This window comes from Cyprinus carpio, chromosome A22 (genome assembly GCF_018340385.1).
Source record: "Cyprinus carpio isolate SPL01 chromosome A22, ASM1834038v1, whole genome shotgun sequence".
NCBI classification, from domain to species: domain Eukaryota; kingdom Metazoa; phylum Chordata; class Actinopteri; order Cypriniformes; family Cyprinidae; genus Cyprinus; species Cyprinus carpio.
In genome coordinates, this window is record NC_056593.1 from 17,399,195 (window position 1) to 17,421,285 (window position 22,091).

The 22,091-nt window shown below is 36.6% G+C and overlaps 1 long non-coding RNA gene across 1 annotated transcript; it reads left to right on the plus strand.

Moving 5' to 3' along the window:
- Nucleotides 1-1,211: 1,211 nt before the first annotated feature.
- Nucleotides 1,212-19,840, plus strand: LOC122134919. The gene is made up of 3 exons (XR_006153217.1): nt 1,212-1,920; nt 6,538-6,672; nt 19,507-19,840. It is a non-coding gene; the product is annotated as an uncharacterized LOC122134919 (long non-coding RNA).
- Nucleotides 19,841-22,091: the final 2,251 nt, after the last annotated feature.

Genomic DNA, 22,091 nt, shown 5'->3' on the forward strand with positions numbered 1-22,091 from the left:
ACCACAGCTGAGTATGTCGGTGCATGTACTGTATGTCACAACATGTGTCAAAATACTGTTTGTGCTAACCAATAGGCCACTCTGACATCTAGCAAGTCATTGGTATTTTACGAAACAGAAATAGATTAGAACAGGTAACTGGGATTTGAAATAGTTGCAAGTTGAATTCAAACCAATGTAGTCCACATGAGGCTCAGTGTGTCAAAGTAAGTACACTAACTGATGCGTCGCCGCTCTAACATTTAGAAAACATTTTACCCTTTTATCCTTGTAGACTTTTTTGCTTATTAAATTTTCAAGAAATTAGCTGGAGACACATGAATAGGAATAGTTGCGAGCCAAATTCGAACCTGTGTAGCCTGCAAGAGCACCACAGCTCAGTGTATTAAAATATGTGTTAGCTCTTTGGCGACTCTGACATCTAGTAAATTGTCAGTATTCCCAGGTACATTAGAGAAGAGACAAGAAATGAGATGGGGAATGGGATTAGAAATTGTTGCAAGCCAGATTCAAACCAGTGTAGTTTATATAAGGTCAATGTGTGCACTAATGTCTAGGCCATTACTCTGACATCTAGAACATTTTTAAACCCTTTTCCATATATGTATTTACATTAAACTAGCTGGAGAACATGATTAGGATTAGTTGCAAGCTAAATTCAAACCATTGTAGCCCGTATAAGGCTCAATGACTACTGTGTTGAAGTACAGTAAGTGTGTTGACCACTAGGCCATGGCTCTGACATCTAGAAAACAATTGAACATTTCAGCCATTAAGCCCTTATCCCTATGCTCATAAGATTTCCAGAAAATGAGCTGGAGAGCACGATTAAGAATAGTTTTGAGCAAAATTCAAACCAGCCCGCGTGAGCATCATAGCTCAGTGTTCCATTGTTGCTACTTTATATGTAACAGGCTGACAAAGTTTCAACCCTAACCAGACTCAAATTAGGGCATCTGGAATAAAGCATAGGTTTAAGATGAACCTAAATTTCATTGTCCATGTTTTACTCTGGCTTGCGGACAGTCCATGTGACATAATTTTCATCATCAGCACATTCTGCTAATGTCTGTGCACAGAATCTATTGGCACTAGTGCACATGCGAGTGCACTTAAACACAAAAGGTCCACTAGGTAGCACGTACACATATATGCTCTCAGTCAATGGGGTGTACTTTGAATGGCTTGCACCTTCAACTATGTGTTAGATGGAGCAGAACAAGGAAAATTAAGCATACCTGGGCCTTTAGTGAATGCTAAATGCTAGGCCACAGCTTTGCCATATAGTAATCTGTATTAGTTTAACAGACATGCCCTAATTACTTATTGCAAAATATAAAGTTCTTACTTCGAAAACCTAATGACTGTGGCTGCTACCACGTTTGCTGATTAGACTGCAAGATTGGACATATCTGTCCCTGCCCTCTATCAGTCAAAAACGCATAAACCGAGTCTGCAAGTATGCAGTTTCAGCAGAACACCAACTATAAAAACACACTCCCTCCTGCCTCATCAAGACCTTCCTAGAACATTCCTCTGCTGTTCCTCCTCTGGGTCACTGAATGGCCAGTTCATCCAGCCGGGGGGGAATATAATCCTCCACAACTGAGGCATTTTCTGAGCTCGCCTGTCTGTGAAAAGCTGTGAGATTACTGGAACTATTTTAAAGCTCATTAACTTTGTGGTCACATTTCCGTTTTAATTTGCTTCAAAACATCAACTGCAACTTGATAGATGCTATGCTGCTTTATCTCTCAGGCCCACATAGATGAGGTGAAGCGGGTGCCACGTGATACATGACATTATTAAACAAACTCGGAGATGGTACCCAAACACCACACTCTCGGCGCACAGGGGACAGCAGCTGTCTGTTCAGGAGGGGATGCAGAGTTGTTTATATGCAGGACCTGGACAAGTAAGGTAAGGTGTTGTGGGTGTGTGGGCACATAAGAAAATGTATTGTTCAGCCATCAAAAAATATTTGACAGGTATCTCAGAATTTTGTGGTATCTTTTGCTGAAACCAGTAATATTAAGGCACTGATTTGTGTTGTTTGCGTACTTGTGCTGTATGTACTTGTGCAGTACTTGCGTACTTGTATAGAGTACTGTATGTTTTGGGCCTTAAAGTGAGAGTTTACCCTAAAAAGAAAAGTCTGTCATTATTTTTTATCTCTCATCAATTCCAAAATGTATATCTTCCTTTTGCAGAACACAAAATAAGATATTTCATAAAATGTTGTGTCTTTTTTGTTCATAAAACAAAAAGTCAGGAGTGTCCAATCCTGCCCCGCCTTCCTTTCCCCTCAACCCCAAATAAACACACCTGAACCTGCTAATCAAGTTCTTTGGGACCACCAGGCAGGTGTATTTGAGCAGGAAAGTGGTCCTCCATGAGCATGCTTGGACACCCCCAATGTCAACAGGGTTCTGTGTTTGGACCCCTTTGAATTTAATTTTCTAAGCAACAGTTGAAACATTCTTTAAAATATCTTAATTTGCGGGACCAAATTGAAATACCAAAGAGATTTTTGTGTGATCTTACAATTTTTGGGAGCTCACATTGTTTTTAAACAACATCACAAATGTGCATGAAAAATTAAAAAGAAACATGCGTGTTATGTTATAACCGAGAATGTGGATTGTAACAACCGAGACGGGGCAAGGACATCTCTGGGCTTCCATAAAAATGTTGGGCTTGTTGCTTCTGACGCTCGTTTCTATAGTTGGCTTTTGTTCTGCTAAATTGAAAATGAAATTTTCAAATTTCTTCCAGAAACTCATTACTGGCAAGCAAACCTTGTCAAATTGTCCAATAATCCACAGGGCGCCGTGCTGTAAGATTAAGTAGAATTATGAAGGTAGGTGCTCCGCGGAGATGATTACGTTACGTCAAGACATGCCTGGAGGGCAGCATCCGTCTGTCATAGGCTTGCATTGCAGTTGTGGCGTCAATCTGTGGTGCACCGACAGGAGGTCTAGCTTGGTTTTAAAGTTAAAAGAAAAAATAAGACCAGACCACCACACCCCATAATGTAATCAAGTCGTCCCCCTGCGGTGTGCATGTCAGACAGTGGAAAATTACACCAGGTGCCTTTCACCCATAACACCCTCTTCTCTCTGTGTGGTCTTGGGTCATAGACGTCTCAGGACAGGTCTCAAATCAGTCACTTTAAACACTTGCCGAATCTTCACCACCGCACTGTGACGTCAAATCTGACCTAGGATTAGTTTTTGGGATTCGGTTGCCCACAAGGACCATACATGAATCCCTGGTGTCTCTTCGGCATAGCAGGCACTTGCTAATTTTACTCGGCCTTACGTATTTAGACAAGGTGGCCGGCACTTGCAGCTGTCTCCTGGCTCGAATTACAGGTGCTTAAACTGTAGCGTAAAAATAAATGGAGGTGAGAATATTACAGGGGAGATGAAGAGGGGTTGTCTGGCAGGAGAAAAAAGATGGTAGGAGGGAGAACAAGCATAGAGACAGCTACAAAGAGACTGACTATACCCACCACAGTGATTTGGATCAACATTAGACGGTGCATAAGAGCCAACAGTTCTCGGATCACCTGGCTGGCGGTGGTACAGATATCAAAATCACAATTTGTTATCAATAACAGTTCCAGTGGTAGTCCCAACACAGAGAAACGGATATCTGAAGCTTTTTAAATGCTACAAATGAACAAATATGCAAATTTTCTGTAGTCTTTTTGTAAGTTCAGCAGCTTCAGTCTGTTTTCTGGGTTTAGAAATAAGGGAATAGTACACTCAAAGCTAAAAACTGCCTATTATTTACTCACCCTCATGCCGTTCCAAATCTGTATGGTGCTACCAAACAGGACATTTTGAAGAATTTTCAAGCAGGTCTTTTCCATACTTACATAGCCACCACGAATGTCACAGACTAAAACACCACTCTGAAATCCATGTAGTTCATATGCTATACATGTCTTCTGACATCAACTTAATCACCGAAAATCTTCCCCTTTACTGCAGCTATGACATCACATTCAGACTTGCGCATATTCAAATTAGCATACCACATTTGATGAGAAAACCAACAATGTTTGGCATCAGTGACTAAGGGTGCGTTTATTCAACAACAATGTACTAAAAATGGGAAAGTTTTTACTTTTCCATTTTTTAAAAGTTGTCAAAACTATCCCTGTTCACACTGATCCACAAAACTGACAAATTCACAAATTTGCAATTTTGTAGCTTACATGAAGACGATAACAGTATTCTTGATTCTTGATATTGGTGCACTTTTAAGATGATTGAACTTTTAAAACATTGAGGTTGACAATTTTCCTCAGCCTTGTTGAGTATGCTGGGTTTAATTACAGGCTCATTAGGTGGCTTATTATCCAGATCTGAATTTACTGAGTCAGTCGGTCGTCCAGTTAATGTCAGGTAAGAAATTACTCTTGTGTGTCGAGTCTTAGCCTAGCGAAATTAAAACAGACACACACGTACACACATAAACATCAGTGACATTCATATACCTTACAAGGTGTACCTCTTTTTCCAATCATGTCATTCACAAAAAGTACCATTACCATGTTTTTAAAGATAAACCTGTTATTTTTCAATGCTAGGTTTAGAAATTACACACTTTGAAATGTAACGTTCATTATTGCATTAGTGTAGTGGTATATTATGATTCAGGTAGCTAGCTATTAGCACATTGACTAGCGTACCTTGCTAAGTAGGATTTTCTTCAAAATGTTGACAGTAGTTGACCTGAAAGAGAAAACTGATGGTAGAAGACAACATAAGACATTTTATGCTAACATTTGTTTTGGCAGTGCTGAGAATGTCAAATACTTGCTTTGCTTTCTAACTTGCAATCAAGCTTGCTAGTAGTGTCTGCGTTCACATACTTGCATAGAGTATGTTTCGGGCTTATACCTGCTGAGTGTTCTTTGGAACAGAACAAGGGCGTGTGAAAGTTATTTTCATCTTTGTATCATGACAAAGGCATTACTGTGTCAGCACATTGTCATAAAATTGTGCTCAGAACACATAAAGTCTGATGTGTAATGATAGACACGTTTAACCTTCCCCGCTGTCTTATTTTAAACATCAGAGTGAAGATCTGTCAGCAACAGTCCTGTTTTATATCTGACCTTGTGAAGTAGGGAGAAAAACAGCAATGCACAGAAAAAATACAAACCTAAAAATTTAGAAGGAATTTCTTCAACTATGAGACGTGGAGAAAATAAAATTTTTAAAGGCACTTTTTGCAGTAGTTTGTATTATTTTTCCACTGACTAAGTCCACTTAAGCCCCTTTCACACTGCACGTTGGACCCGGAAAATTGCTGGAACATTGCCGGGTCGCCTTGTGTGTAAAGTAAACGCGTCCCGGGATTGATTCCGGGATTGACCTAGTAACATTGCCGGGTTCAGTCCCGGAACGAGCTCTGTGTGAACAAAAGCCAGAACTAACGACGTAAAGGGTGTGTCGTAGTGATGACGCATGTTATCGCACGACTCTTTTACAAGGTGTTTTAAGGGTAGATCAGCGTTCGCGACAAAAAATAAAAAAAAAAGTGCAAACTGTAACGAAGCAGAGATCAGATAGTTCCTCACTCTCCACGCTGACGCTGAGATTGTTCGCCAACTTAAGTGAAAGTTAACATGCCTAGCGTTTTCGACTCGTACATTACACGTAACATCCTGATGTCACATGTCTTTACGGGACCTTTACGGGTTGTGTGCGAACGCACGCACAGATTCCGAGTAATCACTGGCAGTGTGAAAGGGGCAAAATCTAGCGACCCGGGAACAATTGCCGGGACACATTACCCATGTATTTTCCGGAATCGCAGTGTGAAAGGGGCTTTATGTACATGAATCATAGATTTTTTTCTCCCTAAAAAAATGGTCAGTTCCACCACACTTAATTACCAATCAGTTTAGAGGTGGAACTTATATTTCAATATTAAATTCTTTTTAATTATTATGATATATGATATATAAAATCAAAAAATAAATAAATAATAATAATAAAATTATATATGTGTGTGTATATATTATTATTATTTATTTATATATTTATTTATTTATATTTCAGTTTTAGTTTTAGGTTAAAATAAATGATAATGAGAAATGTTGCTTTGACAACTAGTTGAAATATGATACGTTTAACTTTTTATTTACATTGTAATATATTTCAGATGAAGATTATTTTATTTCAAGAAATGATGGTTTATTTTATGGTTGTAGTTTTAGTTAACTGTAATAACCTTGACACTAAATGAATGAATGAATGAATGAATGAACGAATGACCTTGAGGGGCAGTTAGTTTTATTGTAATTTCATTGTCATTATTATTTATGATTACTTTTAGATGTGTCTAATTTTAAACTTGCAATAATTATTATAATAATAATGATGGCATGATTAAGTTCCTACTAAAAAGCATAGGTCTACTCTTCATAGCTGAAGAATTTTTAATTTATTTTTTTATTGTGTGGGTTTTCTGGTTCTCATTCAAGTCTAAATCTCCCTCGTCTCCTCTTGCGTGCAGTGTCTCAATGTCTCCACACTCGGAATAGAACCACTCTCAAATATCAAGCGGGCCGTAGGTCAGAAGCGGCCCATGACGCTCCACTGACCTCAGCGGAGGAGAGAAACTCCTACAGCAGAGAAAAGCAGCTTTCAGGTCAGTGTGGACTCAGCACTTAACGTTGGATATTCGTCATGATCGCTTTGTTAGGGTCTCTGGGGGTGGGGGTGGTACCAGGCAGCTCCTGGCCGTGTACAGTACCTCCAGTATGACCTTATCCTGATAGCTTTTTTGTAGAAGCATAACTGAGAGCTTGTATTTCCTGAGAGTGCTTGTCAATAATAGACAACTAGCAGCTTCAGTGAGCGATCTGACATTTAGTGCATTAAAGAAGAAATCCTAATATGCCATCTTGATGTAAAAATTATGCTTAAACCACAAAGCCTTTGAGAGGTTATTAAGGACTTATGTATGTTTCATTACAGGTTACAAGGAAATTACAGATTTATGAAAGGGAATAGTTATTATTTTACACATTTATAGCACTGGAATCCAGACTGACATGAAATTTTATGTTTGACTTAAGAGGCTGTTTGAATGCTGAGAGGAAAGAGAGTGTTATTTTCTAGTAAATGTTTGCTGAATGGTACTTTTAACACACTCTATGACACTTTCGCCTGGTATACTTGATTCTGGTTCTGATTCAACCTCATGAGCTCATGAGAATATGCAAGAATTTTACAAATTGGCAATTGTGTATGAATTTATTTAATTCATAAGCAGGCCATACAACAACATACAAATGAAACTATGAATTCTTGCAAAATTCAACATAATCCAAAATAGTTAAATTGCACTATTTTTGTATAATGATGATGACTAAACTGGGCAAGCAACAGGGCAAATACAATACAAAAAAATATATAAATGAAATAATTTAGCCTACTAAATATAATATCTTACTATATAGAAATAAAAAAAATCAATTGTAAAAATAAAACTGCATAATCTTTAAATTGTAAATATTCATTGATTCTTATTAAAGTCAATAAAATAGGCAGTGAATGATTCTATCATTTTCTTTTGTTGTTTGATTAACATTAAATGTAACATCGCTGCTGCCATGCTGATTGGCTGCTGTCACTTTAAGACTATCAGATCTAATACACTGACAAGCATTCAATTACTTTCCCAGCTGTTTGTTCACTTAAGACAGTACTGACTGTTTAAGTGAAAACTTAGTAGGACATATTTTTATATGTATTTGTCTGTTTATGTTCATGTCCAAAGCCCAAAGTAGCCTATACTTGTCTGTGTTTCTCTTTCACACCTCAATACGCTTTTAATTATTTTTTTTTTAGTATTGATTTGGGTGTTACATAGGAAGGGCGACAGCGCACCGATTTAAAGGAAAGGAGTGGAATACGGCGAAATCAAAAATGAAATTAAAATTCTATTAATCATACAGCACCCTACGTAACTTGCATACTTTGCATATGGGGAGGGCCGGCATTGACTAGAAAGTGAAATTTCAGTAGGCTGAAGTTTCCTAGCTGTCTTTTAAATTTTTTTAGACACTCTCATATACCCCTAAAATGTGACTAAATATAAACTGTTTGTTAACTGTTTTTAAAACTGCATTTATCAGGCTCTGAGTTGCAACCTTATGAAACAAAGACACAAATGCAACGTATATCCACCTCATATAATCCATACTTTCATGACAATAAGGGCATGTTTTGACAAGCAGACTTGTACATAAAATTAACATACGGGAAGTGCTGTTACTCGTCTGATAAGGATTGTTTTATCCAATCAGAAGCATTTGGCTGCAAGCATGGCTTGTTTAGGGATTACCCACAAACCCATGGGGCAGGCATGTAATGTATGTAGCACTGCCTTAAAGGTTAAATTAAACATTTAGAGAAGCATGACTAATTCGTGTTGCCTTTTTTTTTTTTTTTTTTTTTAGTTTTATAGGCAAGAGAATTGAGTTATTCCATCACTGCTGTTTGAGATGATGGCATTTGTGCAGTCTGTGACATGCAAATCTTGAGGCTGTCATACTGTTGTAAAATACTGTCTGCTGAGTAGTTTGCTGAATAACTGTCAGAATAAGGAGATAAGGTGTGAGGCAGCAAGGACATTTTATATTAAAAATAATATAAAAATGAAAAAAAAAAAAAAAAAAAAAAACAGGATTTCATGAGATTAAGATTGGTAGGATTTGATCGTTTTGTTTTAATACAGCTAGGCAAGCCTAGCTATTGCTATTACTCATACTTAATGTTAGCAGTTTGTATTAAGAACAAAAAACATCTGGCTTATTGAGGCGAGGACTGCTATTTGTTTTCTAAATAGTCATAAATTAGATTTTTGCTTGTTGGATTGTATAAAGTGGGTGAAAATAAATAGAAATGTGAGATGTGTGACCCCCCCCCCCCCCTCTTTTTTTTTGGTTGCAGACCACTAGGCAACCCCTTAGTAACCTACCACACCCTAGCAACTGCATAACAACCATATAGAGCACCCTAGCAACTGCATAGCAACACATTGTATGCCAATGGATAGTAATGGCCTAGCAACCACTCAGAACACCCTAGCAACTGAATAGAAACGTTACTACTCAGAACACTTTAGCAATTGCATAGCAACCACCTAGAACACCATTGCAATTGCATAGCAACCCATTGTATGCAGCTCCATAGTAACATCCTAACAACCACCCAGAACACCATAGCAGCTGAATAGCTACTGCTAACACCTCATTAAGAGCCACACAGAACACCCTAGGAATTGCATAACAACCTATAAAAAGCTTCTCAGAACACCTTAGCAGCAGCATAACAACCACCCAGAACACTTTGAATGCTGTATAGCAATCAGATAGCAACCACCTAGAACACCCTAGCAGTGTTATAGCAACTTGTTGTATGCAACTGCATAGTAACACCCTAACAACCACCCAGGACACCCTAGCAACTGAACAGAAATTATACTATTTAGAATATCTTAACAACTGCATAGCAACCATACACAACACCTTGTATGTTGCATAGCAACCACATAGAACATCCTAGTAACTGCACAGCAACCCACCGTATGCAACTGCATAGTAATAACCTCCAAGAATACTGCCAGCACCATGATAGCAAGTATTCGCATGATCCAATAAACACTATTTATGTTTTCTTCAGAAATATATATTAGGATGGATGTATAAGTTGGTCTACAAACAAAATACAGGAGAGAAAGAAAAATACAATTGCCTGGACTTCATCAACACAGCGAAAACTCAATGGAGTGTTCTACCTGAATGAAGCCCAGGAGGTGTTGTACGAAAATGTTACTGACCTCATTAAAGACTCCCTAGAAATGAAAGCTCCGTGTTAATAATGGTGATTATTTTCTTCTCTCGCTATTCAGGCATTTGATGAGAAGCGCCGGCCTTCCATTGTTCTCCAGCGGCTTTTTAAAGCATCCCAACCTGCTTCCACCTCCAAGAGGCAGCTTAATGATTGGCCACAACATTATGCAATTCAAACATGCTATTTTTAGCCAGTCGTGGGCTGTGTATGCAAATTTGCATGGCATATTTCACGTGGTTGGTAACAATATACACAGAGATGACAGAATAAATGAATGCATAAGCTATATTTGGACAGGACTAGCTTTCCCAGAGAAGATCAGAGGCGGTTTCAAAATGGCAGCAAAATAAACAATAAATGTTGTCTCTCTGAGGCCTGAAGGTTCATTAGATGAGAGCGTTCCTCAATCCCTTGGGTGGCAGTTCCATGTGGTCAGAAACTTGCCACTTCACATTTTACTCGCCATGTCATGGATCATGCGACGCATTGTTGGCCACTGGATTTATTGACCCGGCTCCCATGTGTGCACTTAGCATAGTTTCCTGATCAATTATGTATAACACATTTAGGAGCAGGTTAAGGGCTTTAAAGGAAATGAAAACACAATGGAGATATTACAGCTGATTTGAGGTGGAATAGAGAATGAGTGAGCGGCTGAGGTGAAGGAGGGATGACTGTCGTAAACACTGAAGCAGATGGAATTTGAATTAAATACATTTCCCATCTGTTAACCTCGTTTAAGGACTGTATTCCTCCTGAAAAGGTTGATGTTTATCGCTTATCAAATGTTTTTCTGAGGTAATGTTGTGTCTTCCTCCATTTCATTCTTACTTGTTTGGCTTTTGGAGTGAAGGGGTATATTTTTTTTTTGGGTTTTGTTGTGTATTGGTACATTTCATTCTTACTTGTTTGGCTTTTGGAGTGAAGGGGTATTTTATAAATTATTAAATGACAATTTTAGCTAGCACAAAAAACAATGAGGGTTGTTAAATACATGTTGACTGACAGTAAACTAGAATGCATGCTAGCATGAGACACTACCTGTTTTGTTTTGGTATAAAACAAAAGACCTCAAATTCAGTGCAGAGAAATAATGCATTAATGTAACAAATGTGACAGGCAGCAATATAGTGTTTTATCAGGTAACAACATGTTTCACACCATTATCAAAAGAAACAATATTATTGTGACAGGCAGCAATATAGTGTTTTATCAGGTAACAACATGTTTCTATTATTTGTTATTTGTTGTTATTATTATATTTTTACATCATATATTAAATAAAACAGAATACATAGAATAGTAAAAGAATAGAGCATTATTAGAGGCCTTTTTTTTATTTAATTTTGAATTTATGCCAGTTTAGTAATGTTTCTGTGTATAACAACATATACATATGTATTATTATTTTTTTTATGTTCCAGTTTTAATGAACCTGTTGTTTAAACCTGTATGTTAATGTATGACAAATAAAATTTGTATTGATTGATTGATTGAACCCATGTGATTGTGACAGGTTTTCTTTGATTAGTTTTATAATGACATCCAATAAATGATATCCACTGTATTGTAGAGACTAACTTTTGTATCAAGAACAATGTAAGCTGATTTACCACAGCTTTAAAAGGTACACTAAGGCTAAGTTCACACTACAGGATTTTAAGTTAATGAGCTCGCCAACAGGTTGGGCTGTGATCAGGGCAAATCAGCAGGTGATCGGCGCTCGCCGATCTTTATGTGTGAACTACACAATGCATCAAAGCTGCTCACTGATGTGTCGCCGACGCCTTGCAGACGGCATACAAATATCTAGCATGCTAAATATCTGGACTGATCGGCCGACTCAACATCACGTGGTATCAGGTGTCGTCAACCTACAGCCAAAGAGAGAGCAAGGCATGGGTTGAGGTCAGCGGAAGAAAAACAGCAGCAGCAACACCTCTTTAAGAAAAGTTTGGACATAAGAAATGGAGCGATTTCTTTTTTTTTTTTTTTTTTTTCATTTACGTAGTGTGAACACCACAATGACTTAAAGACAGACAAAGTCATGTAGTTTGAACAACACAGCGATCTGCCGATGTTTAAAGTCCTGTAGTGTGAACTTAGAATAAGCAAATTTTGCCAAACAATGTTGATATTCGAAAGCACCAAAACAAACATACCCATACCCCAACAGGTCCTCACCCCTATTTTGATAACGCCGCCCCACATGTATATACACAACCATGGCAGCGATGATGGCGCCATCTGCTATGCCTGCCGGCCGAGGGTATGATGTCATCACTAAGTGAAAGCGATGTGTGTTACTATAGCAATTCAATGTAAAAATCAATGTCACTCACCTATCAAGAAGAAACAATGCAACCTTGGTGTCCAATCAGGCTTTCTCGCTCCTTGAGTTCTCTCCACAGCTGGAAAGCTGCTCCAATATTTACGCAGGTCCTACCACTTGCCTGGTCGCAACCCTTCTTTTTAATGTTTTTTTCCCCTGAAATTTTCTTTTCTTTTTTTTGATATCCATGTCTCTCTATCTATAGTACATGTGCTAATATCCGTCCTCTCTTTTCCCTATCATTACTAGACACGCCCCTTACTGCTGATTGGTGGCGAGTGTGTTTTGGGACTTGGACACTGTGGTCAAAAGCGTTTTTCAAATATTGCTTAGTGCACCTTTAAGTGAGATTCTGCTTCTTTTCTGAAACATAATGTTGACCACCAAATACCAGCACTGAGGACATTGGCAGGCAGAGCCCCGACTAATGTGACAGCCTGTACGCTTATTAATGTGTTCTGTCTGTCTCTCCTAATGTCCTTCTGGCTCGGGGCACCACTACAGGTGTTTTAGACTACATTATGGTTCATTCTTTTGCCATCCAAATACAAGGTAGCATTTTCAGCCCTTCGGAATACATTTTCTGTATAAACATAAGCAGCTTACATACTGATGGTTTCCTGTTGTTGTTTTTTTGTTGTTGTTGTTTTTTTTTTTTAGAAATTAATTAATTAAAAAAGAAATAAAATAATAAGTAATTTAGCATGCTGTTTTATTATTCTTCCTTGTTTGTCAAGGTCGATAAATCATTTAGAATATCAAATATTTTTTTTATATTTCTGTTTGTATGACAAGGCAAGGATGCGACCCAAAAAAAATATAATTTATTACTTAATAAATCATGATATATATAAACCTTTTTGAAAATAATGATTAAGATGTGTACACTAGAGGTCTAAATAAGTTGCACCACATGAGTCGTTAAATTTAGCTATTTCTCTGTGGATGGCAACAGTTGGATCCAGACTAATGTGTCACAAAAGGTTCTCTTAACATATTACTTTACTTTAAGACATGACACACGATCCTAAAATATTCAGGTCGGATAAATAATACACCAAAGGGATCAACTGTTAGGAGAATTAGAGTTAATTATACGCTCTAAGTGGCTGGCTACTTTGAATAGCAAAATGAGCAAGTCAGTTGTCGACAAAGAATGCCATTCTATTCTTTTGGAAAACTGCAATTGCCTAGTTAAGTTTCATCCAGTGTTTATCACTTCAGCACTATTGGTTAGAAATTATCCAAATGGGAATAAATATGGGAATAAAACACTGAGATAAAGAGTAGGAAAAAATGCAGACAGGGGCTTAGTCCAATTGAATCGAAGTAAGCGGGAATCCTCGGTTATTTCTTGGGATTTGTTTCAGTTCTTTGAAGGATGCCACAGCTGCAGGATAACAGCTTTACCCTCCAAAATCTTAGTACACACAAGAGATGGAAAGAACTATGTTCATTGTTTAGTAGAAGTTCCAGCACTTATATTCCCCAACGAGAAATCCATTTCCTCTATTTCATTGCTTTGAACCATTTATTTTTCCAGATACTAGGAGCTTAGGCAATCTCTCAACCAAAGATATCCTTCATTTCCATTGGGACCCATGGCATGCTGGTTTGTCAGAAACATGGATGCACTAACGTAAAACTCCTCTTTATATTAAAAGGCTCACAATAGAAGGGGCCTGAAACCTGTACTATTTACATATTTACATTTTTCCTAGGAGTCGCGTGGGGTGGTCCACCCCAAACCCAACCATCAGTAAGCAGATTGTACAAAAAACATATGCATGAGATTGTGCGAATTTGTATGAATTAGTACCAAATAATAATTATTAGTACACATTTCATATGAATTTATAAGAAGTTAAACATTCAGAGTCAAGTTGTTAGCTGTGTTTTGGATCATGGTAGTATGGCCAACCCGATCTCTTAATAAAATGTGACTATTTTACAAGGTGCCATTTTTGCATGAATTTGTACAATGTGATTTGTACAGAAATATGCTTATTAGGGAAAAAGTATGGATGAAGGTCCACACCTAAACCTAACCATCAGTGAGCCACAAGCAGATCGTAAGAAAACGTACAACAACACAAACCTAGTGTAACATCTCCGTCGCTGAATACTATTTCTCATTTAAATTTCATTTCATTTATGACCGCAAGGGTTCTAGACAACCAATCTTGAACCAACTGTAAACTGCAAATTTTTATGAATGTGATCTGTACGGAAATGTCCAGTTTTTAAGAAAACCTAACCATCAGTGGGCGCAAATCAAGCATCTGAAACATAAAAATAATATCAAATACAAATGTGTACAAATTACAAAGTAACTATTTTACATGGAGGTGATTTCGAATGAATTTGTTCAATGCGATTTGTATGGAAATGTATGATTTTTAGGAAAGAACATACAAATAAAGGTCCACCCCTAAATTCAGCTGTCAGTGAGGTGCAAGCAGATCATATGAAAATGTAAAAATGAGATTATACGAATTTTAGCCACAAATTTGCCAAAACATTTCATTCTGCGCAACGCAAATACTTCTTTTTTTTTTTTTTTTTTTCTCGGTATTATCGGGAAAGTCAGAGTTAAGATGGTAACTGTGTTTTGGAACATGATAGTGTGGTTTCTAGCCAACCCGATCTCATGAGAAAATGTAACTATTTTATGATTTCGTTAGATTCATAAAATGTGATTTGAATGGAAATGTACGATTTTTAGAAAAAAGCATTAGGTTCCATGCCTAAATCTATCGATCAGTAGTGTGTAAGCAGATCGTATGGAAGATCTCATGAGAAAACACTACTATTTTATAAGGCAGTGTAATTTCGTAGAATAATAGAAAGTATAAAGGTCCAAACCTAAACTTAACTGTCAGTGGGGTGCAAGCAGATTGAACGAAAGCTTAAAAATGAGACTGTACAAATTAAATTCGTCAACAATGTAAAATACTAACAAACTGTCTTGAGATTGCTGGTTGATGTTCCACAAAACCTGTTAAATCCTACTGGTAGCTGGTTTCTTTCTTGTTCAAAATGGTCTACCAGCTTGCTCTAGCTCACGACCAGGGGTGTGTTTCCCAAAAGCATCGTTAGCCAACCATGGTCGCAAGTTCCATAATTACAGACAAAGTTCAACGATTCAGTTTCCCGAAACCATAGTTCAAACAAACATTCGCAAACAGTGTCACAAACTTACATGTTTGGAACCACAGCTCTCGACCTACAGTATAGTTAGAAGCATATTTTCTTGTAATATAAACTGAAATAGATTATGCTCTTGGGCACAATAAGCAATTTAACATGAAGCACACTCTATGTATTCCATTCTATATATATATATATATATAATATATATATATATATATATATATATATATCCGTATATATATATATATATAATTTATTTATTTTTTATTTTTTTGCATGTCCTCAAAAAGCACTGTTTTTGAAGAGTGCGCATATGCATAAATGCCTAAGGGATCTCCGGAGTATGACATAAGAGGGAACCCACGATGAATGTGATGCAACCATTTTCAAGAAACAGGTGTGACTAGTTCATTTCCACAACAATGCATCATACTATGGTGGTAAATCAGTGAGTTATGTTATTGCACTGGAAACGCAGCCCAGACTGGACCAGCTAATGATCAGCTTATACTAACAAGAAACCAGATGCCATGTTCCAAACAACAGCTCCCAGCTTAAGGTGGATCAGATTCACCACAGAATGGACCCAGACAGATTTCAGTGAAATAGAAATACTGATACTTTGATTGTTTACTCGATCAATTATTAAGAAATATATCATAAATATCAATGAGTGGATCTAAAAAGCTTGCGAAAGAACAAACTCTGTCTGCTAGCATTTGCCCACAAGTTGAACTGAGTCATTCAGCGAGTCTTGATACATTTTTTATAACTCGATGAAAGGACTTTTGGATTAATCACTGTGGACTCGGACAGGTTGTAGAGATGGCCATGAAATATGAATACAGCCTAGTTACACTTCTGACAGATTGGCTGTGATGTGTACAGGCCCTCGCCCAACACAGGGTCATCATTCTGGCTTGTCAGAATGGTCAGTAAAGGCAAATGTTGTCGCTTAAAGGGTATATGATACGATTTCAAGTTTTCCTTTATCTTTGGAGTGTTACAAGCTGCTTGTGAATAGATAAGATCCCTAAAGTTGCAAAGACTAAAGTCTCAAACCCAAAGAGACATTCTTTATAAAAATTAAGACTCGTCCACGCACTCCTAAAATGGCTTGTTTAACCCCCCCCCACATGTCTACGTCACAGTGTGGGAAGATTTGCATAACGCCACCCAAATGTTCACGCAAAAAATGGAGAAGAAGAATTTCACAGTAGTCAAAGCCAGGCTTTCTTTCAGTATAAAACCTGCTATACATCACAGCATATTCTAGCAAAGAGCAATAAACTTAGACATTAAGGGTTCCTCTGAATTTTTGAACAATTTTTGAGTCTTAGGGAGAGTATTTATTTTGATTTAATTCAATATTTGTCAAATTCCTATATATATATATATATATATATATATATATATATATATATATATATATATATATATATATATATATATATATACATATATGTATGTATGTGTGTGTGTGTGTGTGTGTGTGTGTGTGTGTGTGTGTGTGTCATTACTATGAAATTGCGTCAATTAAATTGACTGAAAATAATTTAAGAATTATTAAATAATATAAAATAACATTTAATAATTCATTACAAACATTATATATTTTAATTTTATTAACATAATTGTATTATATTGGATTTTTTTTCAGTGCAAGTTAAGTTTACAAAACAAAAATAGTAACAAAAAGCAAATGTATTAAATAATATTATTTTTTAATGGTAAAGTGTTAGTGAATTTCTTATGCATTTTAATAATTCAGTAATTTACTATTGAATAAAATTATAAAGCTTTTATTTTATCATTAAATAATTCTTAAATGAATATTAACATTTTATTTGCAATAACACATGGAAGTTATACAGATATAATGTAACTCCATGACATAAATTCATACACACTCTTTTGCTGGACAGCATTAGTATAAAGTGTAAAGATTTGTTGAACTGATTTGTTTATCAAAACTGCAATGACAATGTAAACTGGCTTGACAGAGAAAAGGCCTTACTGTTGAACCCTGATAACTCAGCACACAGTGGAATATACGATTAAGATTACTTTCTCTACTTGCTATGAAACCTTTTTGACTGAAGTACTGCAGACTCCCAGCTGCTGTGTTAGCGGGTGTGTGGTGAGGTGTGAAAGGCACGGCCACGTCTAAACGGGGGTGTTATAAAACCATAAAGGACAGTGGGAAGTGCCACCAGAGGCTGTTTGAAAGTACTGTTCTCCTTTTACTCTAAAATCAGTCCTCAGGCATTATGCCCCAAGTGATCTGAGCAGATGTTAGCCAGACTACTTGTGCGAGGAGAAGAAACGCAAACTTAAAGGGTTTAATGACATGGAAGTGACAGCTAGGATTTCAGTGGCAGAAAAGCTTTAAATTTGATGCGGCTTGACTACTGGAGGTTAATCGCCACCCTTAGGTTCAAATAAATATTCAGAATCATATATGAGTCTTTTGAGAGCGTTTACTGTTGCTGCAAAGCACACTAATCACTTGTTCATGTGCATACATAACTAAACAGTTTATCTCCATTAAAGCATTTCATGTGTTCTCGTTCTTTCTATAATCCCTTACTCAGATTTCTTCGAATAATAATGAATTCTTCTCTCTGTTAAATTCATACAGAACAACATGTGAAAGCATAGGAATATGCAAATGATTGAAATGCATCGCCAGAATGCATCGCTAAGTTTAAGAAACACTTCAACAAAATCCCGTATGCCGATATGCTACTTTCTTTGAAACACAAAAGAAAAGAAAAGAAAAAAAATTGAAGACTCTTTTCCATATAAAATATATGGATAATAGTGACCATGGCTGACAAAACCCCCAAAACAAACAACCACAGAAGATTCGAAATCCATACAGCAAAAATGTATTTTGTTAAAATATGCTATTTATTAATTTTCTTTGCTACTTCTATGTACTAATATGAGTAAAAATATGCTTCAAAATATTGTCCTTTTGTGTTCCAGAACAAAAATACCAATATACAAGTTACAAATTATGAGTAACTAAAGAAAAATTAAGGTGAATTATTCCTTTAAAGTATCCTACAGTACTGTATGTGCTCTAAAGAATGATAGATATTCACATTTCACACTACTAGTTCAGTTAAAATGAAATTTTCATGCTGTTTTCTTAACCTTTGGGAAGCAAGTCTCCAAATGCAGCTAATCGCTAGCATGCAGAGCTAATTTAAAAATATGCAAAGTATCTTAATCAAAGATTCTCATCACTGTCATGTTTTTCAATAGGGGTGAGTTTCCAATGCATTTCGGGCCCCTCTTGGGCTTAACATAGTCAGTAGTTGGCTTTATGAAGTGCTCATTGGGTTCATTTCCATGAGTGCTAAGCCTCCATTGAGAAAGAAAGAGGGCTAAAACGACAGGGATGAAGACTTGGGGGGTGGAGGGGTGGAAGCGTCATAGATTTACATTCTCAAGGCATGTTTGCCAACAGCATGTGGCAGCTTGAAGCCCCTTCTGTCTGCATCTTCTGTGTCATTCCAGCCCCCTTCCCCCTCCTCAGACTAGCACTTGCTCCCAGTCTTGTGCTAATCAAAGTGAACATCTGAGAAATGAGGGCAGGTGAGATACGGCTGAGAAGTGTTGATGATTATCAGATGACGTTGAAGGGGAGAGAGACTCTTATCCAAAGGATCTGTCGGGACAGGAATGTGGGAATGTCAGACCCTCCCGACTCTGTTTTAGTAACTCAGCATTCCGAGTTCTTGAACATATGGAGAGGTGTGGGGCGTCAGATTCTTCACGCTCTTCTCATGATGGCGGGGTGGCTTGTGTTTTTGCCCGTTGTCTGTGAAATCGGCTGTTTGGTTTGACAACCTTCACTAACAGTTTAGCCAGGGAGACATGCAAGCGTTTTATTGTGTTTCAAGACTTGCACAAATAGTTTTTCTATGTCTATCTATCTATCTGTCTATCTATCTATCTATCTATCTATCTAGGCTATATATACTAGTTTAATTTTAAATTGTGCTCTTTAAGTCTAGGAATGTCATCCATGTTAAAATTGCAGTATCTCATAACTGAATTCTGATAATGTCATTCCTGTTTAAATTGCTCTTCCTAGTTCCTCTCTTTCTCTCTCTTTCTAACCAGGCGCTATGAGACAGAGGTTTTTGGCTCTCTGACTTCGTATCATTTTAAGCTGCAAAGAGGATTACATGCACAAATCCAAACAAAGCAACAGACAAATAGTGAGGTGCGATGTTTCAACTGCCAGAGAGGAGCTATCGGAAATACGTTTACAGGGATATAATGTAAACAGTGTCTTTTTGTATAAGATGTCAATGCATTGTTTAAAATTCCATTATGATAGAGCTGAACATTTGCTATTATAACTCATCTTCAGTGTTGTTATATGTTACTTTGTGAAAAATAAACCATGCGTAAATAATTATACATTTAAAGAGATAGTCCAGCCAAAAATTAAAACCTGTATGAATTTCTTTCTTTTTGTGAAACACAAAATAAAACACTTATTTTGAAAAATCTCTCTCTTTTTTCTTTTCTTTCTTTCTTTTTTTTTTGTGTCCATACAATCAAGAGAATGGTTTTCAATGTTGTGTTTGGACCCTACTGACTTTCATTTTATGAACAAATAAATTTCAAACTTTCTTACATGTTTGGACATTGGGTTTGGATTGGCAGAACAGATTTGTTGCTGATTGGTTGCTAAAAAAAAAAAAAAAATCCCCTCCCATCATGTTAGAAAGTCAGTGAGTAAATGATTGGAACATTTTTGGGTGAACTGTTCCTTTAATGAAAGCACATACTTTTAAACTAAAAAAAAAAAAAAAAAAAAAAAAAAAACAATAAGTTATAATAGCATAAATGGATTTGTGATTAACATATTCTTCAAAAATGCCCCCTTAATGTCCAACTTAAGAAAGTAAGTGAGAAAAAGATTTAAAGTTTTTGGGTGAACTGTTCCTTTAAATGAAAAGCACTTACTTTTAAGATTAGCAAAGACAGCTAGTGCCAAAACAATGAATTTTAATAGCAAAAAATAATTTGTGATTAACATAATTCATTAAAAATCCTCTTTTAAGTCCCACATAAGAAAGAAAGTCAGTGAGTAAATGACTGGAACATTTTTGGGCGAACTGTTCCTTTATATGAAAGGAATCAACCACGCCCTTTAAGCTTAGCAAAAATAACTAGCGCTATAACAGAGCAATGAGTTATTATAGTGAAAATTATTTTTTTATGAATATATTCTTTTTTTTAAAAATCCCTTTTTATGTCTCATGTAAGAAAGAAAGTCAAGATTACTGTTTAACTGTTTGTTTAAATGAAAGGCACCTACTTTTAAGATTAGCAAAAACAGCTAGCGCCAGACTAAAACAATGAGTTAAAATAACAAAAATAAATGTGTGATGAACATATTCTTGAAAAATCCCCATCTTGATCTCCCACGTAAGAAAGAAAGTCAAGGTGACGGTTAGTAAATGATTCAACATTTTCGGGTTAACTGTTCTTTTAATTAAAAAGCACTTACTTTTAAGCTTAGCAAAAACAACTAGCAGCAGAACAAAACAAAACAAAACAAAACAAAAAAAGGCTGTGAGAATTAATACTTCCTCCCCCTTCACAAGTTGCACTCTCAGCGACCTTATGTCTCAGTTGTCAGCATTTTGTAACCAAATTAGTTTGTTCTCTGTTAGCGATGATAGCTCAGGCCTGAATAATGAGATTTAGCCTTGGGCTACGCTGCTATCAAGCACTGTAGAATTGTTAGCTGTATCTTTTCCATCAAAAATCCCTTGCTGGATCCATCTTCTCTACAGCAGTGGCAGCCATCCAAAGAAAACCAACCTGCAAGAAGTTAATAAGTGGTAAAATTTGCAAACGAGTCTTATATGCGGTATTAGCATTAAAATAGCAGACAGATACATGCCAACCTTTCGCTGCTTAAAATAGCGGAGAGAGGCAGGATGAGGGGAGAGGTGGGATTTGATGTATGTGGGTTGTTTGTGGTAGTTACAATTAGTCACAGTTCAAAAATTTAATTTTGTTTAAAAATTGGATTTTAAACGCGTTGAATGTGGTAAAAAATTGAGATCAAGACCCACCCGAATTGCTATAATGGTGTTGACGGTGCCGGAGCGAAGATGGTCTCATAAACGCAAGGACTGAGACACTCCACCAGCCGGAGACAGTTTATTATCCACTCTGCTGTCCCATTGGGTGAGTGGCCAACTCAGCCTAATCTCCGGGTGTACGGCTAACTCCTCGCTTGCCTTTTACAGAGACATGCTGTCATGTTACAGAAACACAATAATTCCAATTTCCCCTCAGAGCAAAATATGTTGTTCTTGTTTTTTTTTTTAACGTTTACCAGGTTGTAGACAAAAGCTACACTACTCATTTTTGTTTTGTTTTTCTCGACTTTGATGCCCCCCAATTAAAGAGTAAAACCTTGACTGAGATTATGAATAATTAATTAAAGGGATAGTTCACCCAAAATGAAAATTCTGCCATCATTAACTTTTATGAGTTTCTTTCTTCTGTTGAACACAAGAGAATTGATTTTGAAGAATTTTGGTAACCAAACAGTTGACAGTAGCCATTGATTTGGTTATCATTTTAAATGTATTTTATATTTTATTTAGCAAGGATGCATTAAGCAAACTGATCAAATGACATTTATAATTTTACAAAAGATTTCTATTTCAAATAAA